At 41.2% G+C, this 17863-nt stretch overlaps 1 pseudogene across 1 annotated transcript; it reads left to right on the top strand.

The window, feature by feature from the left end:
- The first annotated feature begins 11432 nt into the window (after window positions 1–11432).
- On the top strand, window positions 11433–17843 carry LOC311491186 (glomulin-like; annotated as a pseudogene). Its single transcript has 17 exons — window positions 11433–11480; window positions 11811–11936; window positions 13213–13323; window positions 13392–13500; window positions 13805–14054; window positions 14218–14308; window positions 14391–14557; window positions 14678–14731; window positions 14815–14845; window positions 14939–15028; window positions 16129–16170; window positions 16284–16357; window positions 16549–16633; window positions 16774–16883; window positions 17128–17413; window positions 17523–17617; window positions 17709–17843. The product of its transcript is annotated as a glomulin-like (transcript).
- Window positions 17844–17863: the final 20 nt, after the last annotated feature.

The raw sequence follows: 17863 nt of genomic DNA, 5'->3' as shown, positions 1-17863 counted from the left end.
CCTCCAAGGGCATGGGTGGATTTTTTTTTTAAAGCATTACCCCACTGCCCCGAGGCATATCAAATATGAATAGAATACGGCTCGATCGATTTCGACCGGGCGAGTAATCAGAGCACTGCAGTCTGAGGCTCAAATCTAGGGCCTGCAGTTTGGCCCGTAAGTGCACACGGTGGCGAAACATGCACACTCACACACTCCTCTGTGTGCACAACCACACATGCATACATGCAGAGGTATGGCTGGATTCATTTATCCTGACAGACACAGTTGTGCAATTAGGCTGTTCAGGGTCTGGCTTTTGTGGTTTTGGATGATTTTTTATTCATCTAAACTTAAACATGAATTATAAAAGAGAGATTTCAGAGGCACACTTTGATGTTTTGGTATCAAAATAAGCTGCATGAATTTAAAACTGGACTTAAACAAGAATATCTACAACTGTGAGTCCCTGTGTAAGGAAAGATGAGAAACACCTCCATGTAACAAGTCTTTGAAAACTTCCTTCCACGTAAAAACTCTCGAAACTGCTTGAAAAACACGTAGGAGACGTTACCATAGGCCACCAAGCTGCAGCAGCTTTGGAAACCAGACCCCAGCTCCTGATTTACAACTGTGATATGTGGGCTGATGCAGCAGAAGAAAGAATGATTAAGGCATCACATGCAACGTTTCATAGATTAAAAACATGAAAAAAATAGAAGATCAAGATCACACCCACGCAACTGACAAGCGTCAATATCTGGAAAACATCTGGTGAGCGGTGTTTAACTTTTTAAGAGAGAGGAGATAAAGAGAGAGAGCAAATGTGATTATTTCTCCCCGAGGGTGAGCAGACCTGGCGTGTGTATTGTAATAATAATGCAGTATTTGCTCGCATGCAGATTTCGCACAGGTTTGACGAGTTACAGAGTGAGATGACCTGATGGAGATAGAGGGCTTCTGAGGGCAAGCTTCGAAGAAAAAGCACTGATTAATATGCTCGAATACAGGAAACGCTCTCGGAAGATGAAAAGATGTGAAATAAGCTGTTTTCACACCTTGTGTTTACACTTTTGGTCTAGGAAAGTTTCTGCGTCAGGGAGACTTTCCTGCTCACCTGTCCCCTCCCCTGTGGTTGACACGCCACCTAAGCCTGGGACAGGCGAAGAGAGGCAGGGCTCATATAGGACACAGCTCTTTTGTTGCACAGGCTTATTCATTATTCACCTGATCTGAAAAACAGACTGCAAACCAACTGCACAGCTGTCATCGAGCAACAAGGCGTAGACACAAATTATTCATGACTCTGCAAAGAAAAGGCAGCAGAATGAGAGGGAAAATAATAACAAGAGACATCATCGAGGCAGCTGACAGGCTGAACACGTGCGGCGAGAGACGGCCTCTTCGGGCTAACAAGCTTCTTCCTGGAGCACCGGCTGCGGCTGCACCCCACTTCCACCAGACTGATTTTACACTCTATGAAGACTTAAACAGTGAAGCATTGAACAAGGAGGCACGTATGGGTTTTATATTCTTTTATAGAGTTTGACACCAATAAAGAATTTAGAAAATGACCTTAGGTTAGTACGTTGTGATAGCGTGTTTGTCTCGCATGGCCCTGAAAAAGGTTCCAGCACTCATGAATCTGAATGCTGATGACACTTTATAAATAAAAAGAGTCAGTAACGTCACAATTTAGTCAGATGGGTTTAGTCAAATTTGGACAACACAGCTATTCTCATTAGCATAGATATTTCTAATCAGGTACTGCCAAACCTCATTGTGCAACATTTGAACACAACTTCAATTTTAAACAAGTTTTTCATCAACTTAACATCCAAAGCAACAAATTGATGTTCCCTTGGCCTGAAGAGGGTGAAACACACATGTGCGGGCCTCCATTTTGCCTGAGAGCATTAAAGACTACAGATTTCACAAAAATAAGAACAAAGAGGTGGGTCAGCTTCTCTACCCTGGCCACCTGCTCATCTTAGTAGTAAAATGATAAATTACAGTAAGATCTAAAGCATTATGTACATGAAAAACTATGATCTATTGGTTACGTCACTCAACTATCAAACCCTTTATAAAATACTCTTTAATCATCGGCTTACCCTGATTTTAGTTGATCAGTTTCCTATTATTCACCCATTTTATCCAGTCAGTTTACGTTATATAAACTCCAAACTGATGTGTGTGTATATGCATGTGTGTGTTTGTGTGTGTGCAGAATGTGGACCGTGTTGTTGTTTTCCGTTTCCAGGCCTGTTTATAATGGCTCGTCCCAAGGTGTTTGTGCGTGATGCTCAAGACGTGACCACACACGAACGCACGCGCTACTGACACTGGAAAGAGATGGAGGCCAAATGAGACTGACATTTTTCTCCGGCCGCCTTGAAAGCTTTCCATTAGCCGGCCTCTGTTCTGAGGGTCTGGGGCCCTGAACAGCGTGAGTCCACAAGGGGAGGGGGAGTGTGTGTGTGTGTGTGTGTGTGTGTGTGTGTGTGTGTGTGTGTGAGAGAGAGGGGGCAGGTTGGGATGCGGACCCGCACGTTTGATAAAAAGGCAGGAGGGCTGCTAAGGCTGTCCGCTCATTTAAAGACATGTTTATGTGGTTCATTTAGCATTACATATCACTAGACTATTTGGATGTGAGCTGTCACTCTGGAACAAAAAGGCCACTCCTCAGTCAGAAGCCCCCTCCTCTCTGGGCATCTGATTTTCTATTCTGTATCTGTACAAAGGTTTCTATTTCTGTTCTGTACGGTGTTTAAACCCTACTTCCATGTTTAATCCTCACTGTATGGATTCTTCTACCTTGTTGGCCTGGTTTTGTCCTTTAGAGACGAGCCATGTCTAATAACGTATGAATCCTGAAGGTGACATTAAAAGGATCCACTCTGGTTAAAAGGCTTGATAACAAAAGATTCTCTTCTCTTTGGGGGGAAAGAAAACTCATGAAAAGAAAAAAGAAATCTTCTGAACATAAGTGACAAGAAAGAGAGAGCTGAGCAGCCTTTTAGTGTGCAGATGATATTCTTGTTCACTCATAAAAGGTTTTACATGCTGGAGAATTTGAGATGAGATGAAGTGCAGAATGTAAAGCTGCACAAATCTTTGCATGCTACACGGCTAAGAGAATAAGACTGTGCTTTTTATATAATCTAAGACCCAGGGAATGGGCCTCAACACTTCTAATGGAAACATTTTCATGTTAAATTGCATTAAAAAGTTTAAGCTCAGATTTGTTTCAATTTTCCATTTGATCCTGGATGTAAAAGGTTTCAAAGTGTGGTTTATTTTAAATGAAAATGCAGTTTTAAGTTGTTTACATCAGTCAGAGTAAGAAACTGGGAAAATATGCTTATCATATTGGTACTGAAAGTATCTAATGAGTAAGCGCACTCTTTTTTTAAAAAAGTGTTCACAGCACTCAAGAAGAATCCCACCAAGATATCTGACATTAAGTTCCCAAGGGGGCGCTCAAGTGATTGTAGGATACATCAGTTAGCCAGAATATTAGGACTGCACACAGATGAAACAAATATTATGGATTTTTTGTCATGGCCTGGGATATTTTATACTTCAGTTGTTCCTAGTTTGAGCAGTTTGCCAAATAAAAACTACCAAATGTACAGATGTGCAACGGTGATACGGACCCATCCACCCAGACAATTGCAGTTGCCGCCAAATGTGTGTAATAATACAGGGAAGTTTAACGCCCCTGCCAAAATAACAGAGAGAAAACTTCTTTCAGCTTGTATTATGCATGCAAACAGAATATGATTTGCGAGCGGCAAGGCAGCACAAGATGTTACTTTGTGATACAGCCATCCCCTTAACCGGGGCCTGATTGTAGCTATGAATCTGTCTAAAAAATTCATAAGATCCATTTCACAAATGACCAAGCCAAGCACGTGCCAGCATCTAAATAGCAAAGAGAGAGCGAGGCGAGGAAGATCTATAAGAAGAGGCCGCAGCGAGAGGAAAGGAGTACAAAATGACAAAGATTTATTCTCAGCCACGATCAAATATTTATGCCGAGGCATTCAAGTAAAGTTACTTTTTGTGTTCTGATTTAATGAATGATTTGAGCAGTAGCAGGGCTGGGAGGCACAGATGTTGGGTTTGCTGAAGCCTGCACTAATGCCCATTCAGGGGTCTGTGTGGTCATGTGTCAGACTGCAGCAGGATCAAAGCAGGAGTAACGCCATCGCAGGGATCACAGCATAGAGGAGTAGGATGGTAAGTACTTCCACAGCCCCAGAGGTCTATACTGGGCCACTGGTGGGGAAGATGAAAAGAGAAAGGGGCAAATCCTTTACTATATTAATGTCTTTGTTGGAAACTCCTGCAGGAGACGGTGTGTTTTCAAGCAGTATTTGAAATCTTTTTAAATCCCTAAATTAAAAGTTCAGTTGTTATGAAAAGGTGACACCTGCCTTTGAAGCATAACATCAACCCAATACCTCTACTTGTTTTTATCAGGTGTCAGTATGTTGCCAATCACTCCATTAGAGACAAGCCACTTTACAATAGGACAGCGTATGATGGGATTGATCCAAAATGACAAAGCTGCAGTCAAAGGAAATGGATCCCAGCAGAGCAGTGACTCTCCCATTCTCCCTCTGGCATCCTCTGAAACATTAATGACCCCAAGCTGAATCTGATCTGGTCTACTTTACTCAGGGTTTTATCCTTATTCAGAACAGTCTACCCACTAATAATAATTATCACTCAACCTCATCTGTGGAATAATATATATACAGATATTGATTAGCTGTGTCAAAATTAAGATTAATTTTCATCATAAATATACCAACGTCGTCACAAATTGAATTAGTTTAACAGCTACCAAATAATAGAGCATCTGGAAAACTTCACAACTAGACGTGAAAGAAAATGAAGTTGTAACATCTGTAAATTCAAAGAAGGGTGCAGATCAGATGACCTGAAAGGAAGCCATAAGCGGGCAGAAGGTGCCAGGAGACATCTGTGGCAGGTGAAATAGAAATTCTAACACTTGAGTGAACACTTAAATGGATAAAGGGAGTTTGGGAAAGAAAGAAAAAAAAAAAGGCTAAAAGCCTCCATCACTTCCAACAAGACATTGGTACCCAAAACACTGTGTGTCAGCATCTTTAAACACCGGAGAGAAGAGGAGATGACAAAATCATTTTGACAGCCAGTTCACATGTAACATCTCCGATTCATCCACCTTGGGGAGTTGCTGGGCAGTTTTACCCCGCTGCTGGGGATAACCGTGCCCCGTGTGTTATAGCAGAGCGGGCAGGGCTGAGCCTGTGTGCCGCGCACCACTTATTGATCAGAGTCAGACAGGGTGTCAGTCTCCCCAGCCCAGAGTTACAGCAGACAAGCAGCAGTTATCTATGTCTGTTAAGGTGTCCGCTCTGTGTGTATTGATTGGGAACAACTTGACACTGGGAATTGTCATCAAAATGCCGATTTACAAAAAGCTCGAGCAGGCGGTGACGAAGTCTGCGTGTATGGTTCAGGCTGTATGGATTTGTTGTTGCAGTTCCCCAGCGTCGCTCAATATGAGACCAGATGCTGCGGCTCAGGAAAGACTGAGGTGTCCGGCCCGGACCTTTGTCTCACACTGGGAGCTTTCAACTCATAGTACACTTGTACATAAAGCCGCTTTACGGCATGTTGAAAGACTGGGCTACATCACAGCAACAGACAGAGCACAAACAGATGTTCACTAAACACACTCAGACCACTCCCCGTACAGCCCCTCCCTGCAATTGTTTGCTACAGGGGCAAAGCTTTTACAAAAAGGGGCCAAGGTCAAGATTTTCCCTGGTGAGACCACCATCTCCATTAGCTCTCAGTTCACTGGGGTATCTCTTGCCCCCTAAAGATATTTCACTTCTAGGCTCCCACCAATGGTGAGAGAATAAGAAGGAAAAAAAAAAGCAAAATGCTAATGTGAACTCACCTCCACATCTCAAGGACTCAGACTCAGAGATGAGTCTCTGTGTTGATGTATTCTTCCACCCACCTCACATCTAAGCACAAGGACAGTTCACATTTTATAGAGGTTCTGAGATATTTGTTCATTTCAGCTGTTCCACAAATAGAAAGGAAGTGAATGGATCTATATTAGTAGTGCTCAAAAGATGTGCCAATATTTTACTATTTTTAGCAAATGCAATGAAAAGATCAAATTAAACTGAGAATTGTTAGTGCTTACAGGTATCCTCAGATCAAAAACAACCATTTCTTTTCAGTTTCATGGAGCGGTGATGTCCTGCACAGTCTTCTGGACCACCTTGGGACTCCATTTCAGATAAAATATGTACAGTAATTAAGAGATCAAATGTCGGCTGTTCGTGTCAATTTAAAAGCTTATTTTGCAATTAAAGTCATAGTTTGCAAATAGTTCTGCACACAAAACATACAACCAGCTTATAAAATCTAAAATGTGCTGCAATGATTTAAAGGAAGCAGTAGACAACAGCTAGAATTAGTAATAAGAATATTACAATAATACCTGCATAAGGAACAGGTTTTACTTCAAGTTCAGACCTTCCACTATCCTTTATATATTTGCTGAACACCAAGAAAGCTTACCAAAGGCTTTTCTTATAGTTTCGACAAGTGTAGACAAAAGTGTTTAATTAACATCTCCTCAGACATTACTCGGGGCAAATGAGGAAATATCTTGTGTATCTTCTACTGGGGGGATTTGGGTGGACTTCAAATTATGAGACATTTAGATTCATTTCAGATTCTCAGCAAGGCAACAATCACAAAAGCAAATCTGGACTGTATGAAAAAAATAAATAAAAAAAATACCTTAAAATCAAATTCCTCTTCGTGGCTCAGAAAGCAGCAGTGTAGCTGCAGCAGGACCCGGGGGAAGGGCCCTAAACACGGCAGCTTTTCCTGACAAGCACAGCAGGGCCTGGGGAGGTTTTGGGCAGACAGGAGAGCTTGCAGCAGTCTGCCGAGGCCTCCTGGGGAATCTGACTGGATAAATAGTTCACTTAGAACCTCTTGCTCTCTAAGAGGTCACCAAGGAAATATGGAATGGAAAGGGAAAATGGAGAGGTTTTATCTCGCTCTCATAGGATTGCTGCCTGTTTGTACACTAGACTGCTCCATAAATACTGCACGCATCTGCTGCACGACTGAAATGATACAGTCAGCCTGGCTCAATCCTCCAATTTAGGAACAAACTACAGTCTAGTCTTCAAAAATCTACACCATACCTTCAGATTTCACTGTGGAAAAATGCATGCACAGAAAAATGAATAACACCTAAAACTAGGATCCTAATCTCATCTAGCGGGGCTGGACAGATTCTCTCCAGACATTGTAACACAACTGTGTTGTTGTAGCCCAGTAAATTAAATATAAATGGATATGTGATATCAGTGACCTGAGATATGCCTCCAAACACTGCCGACCGCTCCCCACATGCTTAGACGGTACACCGACTGTCATACAGCGAGTCCACCTGATCTCAGGATTGCTCAGGACATGCATTCGCGAAAATTGATACTTCAGTCGAAGCAACCAAATAAGATTCACAAGCTACTCTAATATATTTTGCAGGTGTAAAGATCCAGATCGTGTGTCACAGTTAATTCCTCTCCTCGTAATACAGGCGGCAAAAAGGACCACGAGGTGTACATAAGGGCAATTATAGGCGATTAATTTGCATTCCTTTTGTCAATGTCATGAGCAGTCTGTAAAGCTCTAAAGAAGATCTAAAAATATTAAGTATATTAAGACCTGGAAATAGACAGGTGAAATAAACCGTTCTGAACAGAAGGTTCTCACGTCAAACTACAAAAATAGTCTGTGTCTATTAAAGTAACTTACGATACTCATTTAAATACCATGCTTACTAGCACGTGCTTATTATTTGCTAAGAGGCACGTACTACATATTTAATAGTATCATTTAACATCATACTGGATTAATGTGGGTGGGAGGAAGTCGATGTTACATACGTCTATGCATCGATCAGATTAAGTCACATCTGAATCAGAAGGTGATGACGGTCAAATCTGCCCACACTGATGAGTATTGAGCGTTAAATTATACCTTAATGTTTTTTTGTTTTTTGCTCATGAATTGTTTAGTCATGAATAGTGTGTTCAGTTCAAAGTTAATATTTTACTTTTTATGAAATTTGTGGAATTTCTTCCTCTTTTGCTTAAATCTGACCACTAGTGTCTATTCACAGATTCATTCTAAAGCCACCAATATGGCCCCTCAGACAAACAGTGCCCCCCTGAGTTGGACAGAAATCACTGCTATAACGCACTCATTAGATATATTTATAGTAAAAACAAAAATCTGTGATATTGACCAGAGAATTTTCATTTTTTATGCCAAGCTATTTTAGGCAAAAATACATTTGTATACAGTGAGTACTGTAAGCATTAAGAAGCAGGACGTCCATCACACACCTATACATTATTTTTAGAAACAGTAATTCAGGCTAATTTATTTCCAAATGCATCTAATAGTCAATCTGCAGCAGATAAGAGTTTGTTCAGTTAGTTCAATTTCAATATCAATAACTTGATTGAATGCAATCGGATGAAAGTATGCAAGTATGAAAGTACAGAAATACTCCAGTATCATAAATACATACTGATCCTAGATCCTAGATGTCATTTGCTTTGTTATTTCCTGCACCCAGGAGCACTGTCAAAACAGAACCTCATCAGCCGGCAATTAAGAACGACAAAATCAGGGACAAACAAGGAGTGAGCAGCAGTCTGCTGTGTTTGCTTTGTGGCTTTTGTCTAAGGCTTTCATCACACGGCAATACAGAGAGCAAACCTGACCGGCAGATGTTAGCTAAATCCAACCGTTCAAACACGCGTCTTGACCTATTCATCAGAAATCAGGACTTGAGCTACTCCTTTTGCTGGAGCTGTCAGGCCCGGAGCAGGAAGTCAGTGATTGTACTTCTATTGTATTACACACACACACACACGAATGCTGAAGGGAAAAGAGGATCCAAGCCTTTGTGTTTACATAGAGGAGCAATATGTTGTCATTAAGCAATCATGGAAAGGCTTTCTTAATCCCTGTGCTTCTGTGTACGACAGGCTTTTCCTTTTAATTATATAGAAAAGTCTGGACAGAGGGATTTATTTATTTAAAACTGTCAAGCCAAAACAAGTATTTTCTAACTACTGGTGCTCAAAGCACTTTGTGGTCACAATGACACATTTTGTGTGCAGTGCACACACATTCACACACTAGTGCAACTCAGAAAGCAACTTGAGGTTCAATATCAGTCTGGAACACTTCGGCATGTGGCTCATGTTCAGGGGACCGAACCACTAACCTTCTGGTTTATAGACAACCCACTCTGGCACTAAGTCACAATCTCCCAGGAAGAACTGTAGTAGGACTGTAGACAGCACTTTCCCAGATGAACAGTTGGGTCCATATATTTTTAGACATTGGCACATTTGTTAGACTGCCTATAGCTTTGATTACAGCACACATTTGCTGTGTCATTGTTTCGATAAGCTTCCGCAATGTCACAAGATTTATTTCCATCCACTGTTGTATTAATTTTTCACCAAGATCTTGTATTGATGATGGGAGAGTCTGACCGCTGCGCAAAGCCTTCTCCAGCACATCCCATAGATTCTCAATGAGGTTAAGGTCTGGAATCTGTGGTGGCCAATCCATGTGTGAAAATGATGTCTCAAACTTCATTGGTTATGACTTCACTGATGTCTCAATGAACTCTTTCACGATGTGAGCCCGATGAATTGTGGCATTGTCATCTTGGAATACGTCCGTGCCATCAGGAAGAAAAATCCATTGATGGAATAACCTGGTCATTCAGTATATTCAGGTAGTCAGCTGACCTCATTCTTTGGGCACATAATGTTGCTGAACCTAGACCTGACCAACTGCAGCAACCCCAGATCATAGGACTGCCCCCACAGGCTTGTACAGTAGGCACTAGGCATGATGGGTACATCACTTCATCTGCCTCTCTTCTTACTCTGATGCCCCCATCACTCCGGAACAGGGTAAATCTGGACTCATCAGACCACATGACCTTTGCATAAAGAGTCCAATCTTTATGTTCCCCAGCAAACTGAAGTCTTATTTCCCCAGTTAGCCTCACTGATCAGTGGTTTTCTTAAGGCTAGTGATTTGACCCTTCTCAAACATATTTTCCACGACTACGGGATGCAATCCAGGGCTATATAAGGAATCATAGGGAGAAAGAATTTTGTTTCTAGGGCACACGACTCAAGATATGAGCCAAAATGTAAAGTGGCTCATTATAGCGCCACCTATTGACACCTTGGCAAAGTGGAATGCCAGGACATCTACCAAGTTACCAGGTTTGATGCCTTTCGCCCCTTGCAGTTTGTCCTGGGCAGACACTTTTAGCTAAGCAGAATAAGATCAATCATTAACGCGAAGAATAAAAATCAATAGGGATCCTGCAATGTCGTTGCATGGACCCCTAATTACACATAGCACACAAGGTAAACAATGTAAGTATAAATGTATAACTGCGAAAAAAATAAAAAAGTGAAGTGATGCTGTGGTACTTAAGTCTAGTTAAGGCTAAGAGTTAAGCAGACGGATGGCATGGGGATAGAAACTCTTCTTCAGCCTCTCAGTCTTTGTCCTCAGACAGTGGAAACGCTGGCCTGATGGCAGTAGGGAGAAGAGAGAGTGTCCGAGGTGACTGGGCTGTTTCAGGATGTTCTTGGCCTTTAACCTGCAACGTTTTGTATAAATGTCCTGCAGGTTGGGGAAGGTAAGCCGTGCATAACCGCGTCATCACTCTGCACCCACAGACAGTACGGCATGCTTTACATCATGAGCTGCTTCAATCCTTTTCGCTAGTTATTTATTTTTTCTGTCATTCTGGTAAATTTCATCATCACTCAAGATGTTACCGCTATGTGAGAATGAATATTCATTTCTATTTCAGTCTCAGACTACGCTCAAATGGCACATCCCCACCTACACTGAAGGGAATTAGGCAAACACTTGAGTGAACATATGAATAGACGGTGAGCAAAATCTTCAATCGATTACAAAATATTCAGTGGGGTTTCTGGTGTGACACAGTTAATGTCTGATTTGTAATCTTTCCCAAAAGGTGGCAACTTCTGCACTATTTATTTTAATGTGACTGAGAGTTACTGGCACGAATCCTTCCAGACAGTTCCACATTTTCTGCAGCCACAGAGAACTGCTCTGGTTTAATCCTATTACAAGTCAAGCACAAAGGGAGATAAGAGGTTTATGTTTGTGTTCCTTACAGAGTGACTCTCTCTCTCTCCCTCGAGACATCAAGAGAGCTACATATTTGGTCATTTTGACACTGGTTCTTATCGCTGCCACAGCGCCTATTGTGCTGTGCTGAATAAAAAGGGGACATATTGATAATAGGATTGCCGGTGAGGGCTAAGAAGATGCTGATGATGAATGAAGATCAAGTGAATGACATAATCCAGAGATGGGTAAGTCAACAAATTTTTATCCCTGCAATACAATTTAGCCGAGGCTATCCATGCTCATGATCACCTGTCCTAATGATCCGGTGGAATATAACTCTAACAACACGTCTGCTTTGTATTCATTGCTAACATCCACTGGTGGTGCAGTCTACATTTTGTATCATGCCATTCTTCTCACTCCCACCGATACCTATCAAAATAGGTGATCACAGTTGGGTGTTTTGCCTTATTTTCTTATTAATCTGCAGTCTACAGGAAATGTCAAAGCTTATTTATCAGACAGAATAAAAGAACACAACATGCCATGTTATTAATCCTCCCTCTTGTATTTAGCGAGATACTACTGCAGAAGATTTGAAGCCTGAGGACTACCAGCAGTTCAAGAATTTGGGATGCGCCTGTCTTACTGGGGGTGAAAGTGAAAAACTCTTGAAATTCATACAGGATGTGAAAAACCAGGTATATCTCTTCTAGCACCAACACAGCTGGTAGAAGCACACCAGCTCCGTGCTCGATCCTCACAAGCGCTGCAGTAGCTACACTTTAAAAATATGTGGTGACAGCAGAACGACAGCGTCAATTTGTCACATAGCACCAAAAAAAAACCCATACACTTACACTGCACCCTCATGAGCAACAGCCACATATCTACTGAAGCGAACAGCAGCAGCAGCAGCCACTTCCTTGATACACAACTATGCTAAACATTAAGCTGCAGTCACTACTCTGTGTGCATGCTGGCCTCTTGACCTAGAGGTGTGGAGGGAAAACAAGCAGATACGGCACTTCTCTAAGTGCCCTTGGTTGTCCCATCTCTCCACGCTTCATGCAGTTATGTGTGGCGCACTTTTAGAAGCACATGTCATTTTTACTCCTTCCTTTTTTTCTGAAGCTAAGACACTCTCAGGGGTTCAAATAATTGATTATAAAATGAGAAATCCCTGGCTTTCAACCTTGGCATCATAGAGGACAGACAAGGAAATTAAGCTTAGCACAATCTGATGCATTGTTAGAGATGGGGTTGTAGTTTTATAACAATTTATTCAGTTCTATTAAAAAGATTCAGAATTTCCGGTAGCCTCCTAAAAGAAATTTTGTTATAGGAAAATAACTTAGAAGAAACTTCAACTAATAAAAATAGGAACAGACGTGTGCATTGCATAAATAGCTACTTAGGTTTAAATCGAGATTTTTATTTTAAAGACATTCGTATTTGATCAAAAACAATTACCACACAGGATCATTCTTTCTAAGAAACCTTTTAGAAATGATTAGAAAATTAAAGTGATACCCACGAATGCACAGCAGCGAGTTGTGGTGCGGTAGTAAACTAGTTTCAGATTTCAGTGTGGGATGACAGTTTATGCCCTGAGCCAGCCAATCTCAGATATGCTAGCAGACATTCTGAGGATGTGCATTGTGTTTATTTCTATTGATTTCAGCCACTAGGATTCATGGCTTTTTAAAGCTCTGCAGCCCTAGCATCTTGGAAATACCCAAACATGCCACTCTTATCAAATATAATCTTGCTTCTCAGCCTGGCACATCATGCTGCAGTTGGCAGATCCTTCCGATACAAAGCGGGTGTGAAACTGCACTTGTTGCATGCACCTGTTAATGCAGCAACACATGCAAATGGAAAGGAAGGGCACACCAAATCCACATCAACAGGGCTTCCCTTTTTTTTTTAAGTGATACTTGATGATGAGTACTGATTATTTCCTCTTACGCACAGGAGATTGTGAAGTCTATGGGCTGTGGTCTCTTGGCACATCTTGTTAATGAAGAAGTTAAAAAGAAAGATAGTATTGATCACTGCAAGGCTGCCATCACACACCTCACCAAGGTAGGCACAAACTATTTATCTCTATAACAAGACTTTACATCAGCTTAAATGTATTTTCTGGTGTCTAGACTTGCAGCCCAAATGAAGTCCTGCACAGCTTCCTTGACATAATTGAAGACATTGATCCGGGTGCCATTTCTGAGACCATTGAAGTCCTAGTTCCACATCTTCAAACAGGTAACACAAGCCTTCATGCAATGAACCACCCACACATTATCAAACTGCAGCGAAGCATAGAAGTAACACTTCCTACACGTTGTATGAAATTAGAAGGTATGGCTCTATGGTGCTATATTAATGATCAATTTAATATTACATTTACTCATTGTCTCCATGATGTTTAACAGACATTCACGCAAACATCTCTCAAACATCACTGTGATGTTTGAAATAGGAAATGTAAAATTGCGCTTGATTTAAAATGGTATTTGGCTCCCCCTGCTGGTCACTAAGGATAACTAACAAGACGCGTTTCTTAAAGTCCTGCTCAGGGTGGATGAAAGAAAGGCAGCTTGTGTGGGTATGGCTCTGTCGGCCCTGCAGAAGCAGCTGTCCCGGCTGCCTGTGCCTTACACCCAGGAGCAGGAGGAGGCTGATGAGTATGGCCTGTGTCGCTGCTGCACCGCTTTGACTGCGCTTACAAAGCCTCTTGTAGAAGAGTTTAAGAGGAAAGATGGAAACTGTGCGGTGACTGCTGACGATGAGGAGCTGAAGACTGAGCTTCTGAAATTGTGAGTTTCTGTCCCAATGAATAGTTCTATTTAGGGCTGAGTAAATAAAAAACTATATTACGATATTAAAAAAAATCCCATCCCAGAAAAATGCAGGTGTACTGTTACAAGCAGATCCACTAACTGATGCAAATTACTTATTTATTTAATTCTCCATTTTTAGCTGCATGAGGAGCTTGAGAGAGCCTTTGCTTGATGCTGAACTGAATCAGAACAGAAAATCACCTTTGTGGCTATTTGCAGTAGAGATCGTGGTAGGTGCAATGTCTTCATTTTTGGAATTTTTATTGAATGAGTGTTTTTTTTAGCGCTCCAATTCTCATGTGTGCATTGCAGGTCACTCTACCTGCCATCAGAGAGTGCCTTTCAGGGCTCCTGTTCTTCAGCTCTCTGAGAAAAAGCACTCTGATGGACAACAGTCAGTCCAAGGAGTCAAGAGCATGTTTGGCCTACCTGCTGTTTGTACAGCTCATAACCATGGAGAGTTTCCCAGCTGTGTTCAGGTAAGATGAGAAGCCATCGTTTGGTCGGGTTTGATAATTCATACTCACCGACATACAGAGGATACATTTGTAAATGCACAGTAACAAACTCTTTGCCCTGCACTTTTCCTACTGTTTCAGTCCTGTATTTGTTCTTCAATGCAACATGGAATACATCAACCAGCTGCTCAGTAGGTATGCTATCAGTACAACATGATGTGAACGTGGTTTTGGTTTCAAAATGATTGCTTTCTCATGTCGTTTTGTTTCTTTGACAGCAAAAAAGAATCACATTTGCTTAAAGGACTGGTAAGGCCCGGTACTTGTGAAGAAAAATCTCAGATTACTATTAACCAAGTATCAAGTATACAAAAGGGGCGATTGTGTTTTGTTTTTACTCAGAAACTGTTTGACAAGAGCTTGGAGAGTGTGCAGGACAACAGCCTTCCAGTCAGTCTACTGGAACTGAAGAGTTTCAATACTGTACCACAGGTAAGACATGCATGTTATCAGACTCAGTTTTATATATTTAAATGTTGTGTTGAAGCAACTATACTTAATACTTTTAACAGTGTATCAAATGGTGATTTGATAACAATGTTCACCTATGAGATGCTTGTAGGGATGAACCTACAGACACTGAGTTTTGCAGCTCACAGTTCATCTGTTCAGTCTTCAACTTTGTAATCGTCTTTCAGTCTTGGTGCACGCAGCTTTTTTTTTTTTTTTTTTTTTAAGCTTTTAAGAAACTGAACATCAGCAGTGCAGCACCGCCATTTGTCAGGTGGCCAAAACAACAATAAAAAAGACTGATAATGTTTCACTATAACTGCTTAATGTGCAAAAAATACCTTTTATATTATGCATCAACTTACAAAGTAATGTTCAGCAACAAAATCATTTGAGCTACAGAGGTCTTTTGCTTTCTGGACTTCAGGACTTTCTGACCGTAAAGTAGATGTAGGTTTAAACTATTTTAAAATATACTGCTATACTTAGTTAAATGTAAATCATTAATCACCATTCTCTACTGGAAGCTACTATAATTATTGTGACTAAAATACACCAATCAGGCATAACATTATGACCTAATATTGTGGAGGTCTCCGTTGTCCCTCCAAAACACTTCTGACTCATCAGAGAATGGAAATGGGACTTCTGAGGGTGTCCTGTGGTGTCTGGCAACAAGATGTTGTTAGTGTCAGTTTGAGATCTAGTGAATTTGGAGGCCACGTCAACACCTTGTGCCTGTGTCAGGCTGCATCCTGCTGGGGATGGCTGCTGCCAACAAGGAGGGTCATTGCTACGGGGTGGGCTGGCGTACCTGGAAACAACTAGATGGGTGGTACATGTCTAAGTAACATCCACATGAATGCCAGGTCCAAAAGTTTCCCAGCAGAACACTGAATTATCACAAGGAGGTCAATGTTATTTACTTCTCCTGTCAGTGGTCATAATGTTATGCCTGATCTGTGTATTAATAGGCACTATGGCAACATTGCATCTACAAATGTAGCTGATTCAATTTACTGAACTATATGTGAGCATTTATTTGACCATTCTCTGAAGTAGTTGTGTGCTGAAATTCACAGAACCTGCGACAAGTTCTTACTGACTGCCCAATGCAACATCTGGTGAGTATACAGTTACGTTTGATTAGAGGAATGCATTCAACAATACTATGAAAGGTATGCACTTTTGACCTTTCCTCATGCACCTTTTCCCCCTTACCTTTGACCCTGTCCAGAGAGAATCGGGATTGCAGGTTTTCCAGCTATTCATCAATAAATTAGATGTTGAAGCAAAGCACAAGTTCTTCAGGTGAGGAAAAATGTTCAGGAGTTCCTACATCAACCTGCTGTTTTCTACATATTTATACAATGCAGTTACATTATAACATATAAAAAGTATCTGCATACATTATATCCAAGTCCATTTTACCTTCTTATTTTTCTTGCTTTTATATCTTTTCTTATACCAACTAATGTTTGTTCACAATCCCTCTTTGGCAGGTTAATGTTAAAAACAAGCAACCATGCAGGAGTTGAAAGTTATATAATCAAGAACATCAGGAATCAAACAGAATTCTCCATGAAGGTAACGGATAGCCGATGTAGGCGTATTAAAAGTCACACTTTAAAATAACTCACAAGATCCCGCCTTTATTTGACCTCAGTTCTGGTGGCGTGGACAGCTTGAACTAGTGATTTTATTCGAACCTTTTCATTCTTTTCTAGCCGGGAAATGCCAATGAATGGTTCTTGGGAACGGAGTATCTCTCATTGCTAAGACTGGTGTTGAATTTACCACAGGGTGCCGAGACAGATTTGCTCAACAGTATGGACAAGTGAGTAATAAGAACAAGAGTGTAACGTACAAACAGGTCTGCTCATTTGTTACTTTTGGGTCTATGCTAGTCACAAAGACGTTTTATTTTCCTAAGCATGTATATTTGGTTTGGCTATATTAGATACAAGCTCTACACACGGTTCTCCAGTAATTTGCCTTTCCTGCGGAGACAAAGGTCTGAGAACTGCAACTCAACATTCAGACAGAGCCATTTAGAAATGCTTCTTTTTTTTTTTGTCCAGAATAATGGAGAGTTTGAATCTTCTCCGCTATGTGCTCATCAGAGACAAAGAACTGCAGAGCAACGTAAGTCAATTGAGCGCTCTAGATGCTCGTCTGCCGGCCAACTCACTTAATGCAGAAAGCTTATGCTGCACTCTTGCTACCTTCAGGCAGATGTGTGGGAAGAGCTGTGCAGGATCAAAGACGAATACCTAAAAATGCTGCGCGTGTGCATCAGCATATCAAGAGCCCATTATTCCACTGAACTGAAAGCGCTGAAGGAGAACCAAAAGCTGAAAGCAAAAGGTGGGGATGGCTGCTAATCTGTAACTAAATCACACTGAAATAACCTTTCACAAATGGTGCAATAGCCTGATTTTATATACTCAAATATCTGTGTTGCCTTCTCCTATAGAAGCCAGAGATGCTGCTAGAGCAACCAGACTGGTCAAAAGCGCAACAATAAAACATGAGAAAGTGTCCAATATGACCCCAGAGGTCCAGCACCAGGTACAGAAATCTTCCTTTCTTATTTATTCTCAGTTTGATCTCAGTCTCTATATGCCTAGCTCACTATTATGTGACTATTCATGTGTCTCAGGTGTTGCAGAGTGCACTGGTGACATTTGACCTGATGGAGAGTCTTATAGTCCGTATCGAAGAGATCACAGAGGAAAAGGTGACCAGCGTAAACTGAGGCTGCTTGTGTCCCTTCAGACCACTGGGCCATTATTGTAAATACAGTTTTATTTTTTT

This window comes from Chelon labrosus (genome assembly GCF_963514085.1).
Source record: "Chelon labrosus genome assembly, chromosome: 7".
NCBI lineage: Eukaryota > Metazoa > Chordata > Actinopteri > Mugiliformes > Mugilidae > Chelon > Chelon labrosus.
Note: the sequence above shows the minus strand (reverse complement) of the source record. Positions and strands in the feature narration are given on the sequence as shown.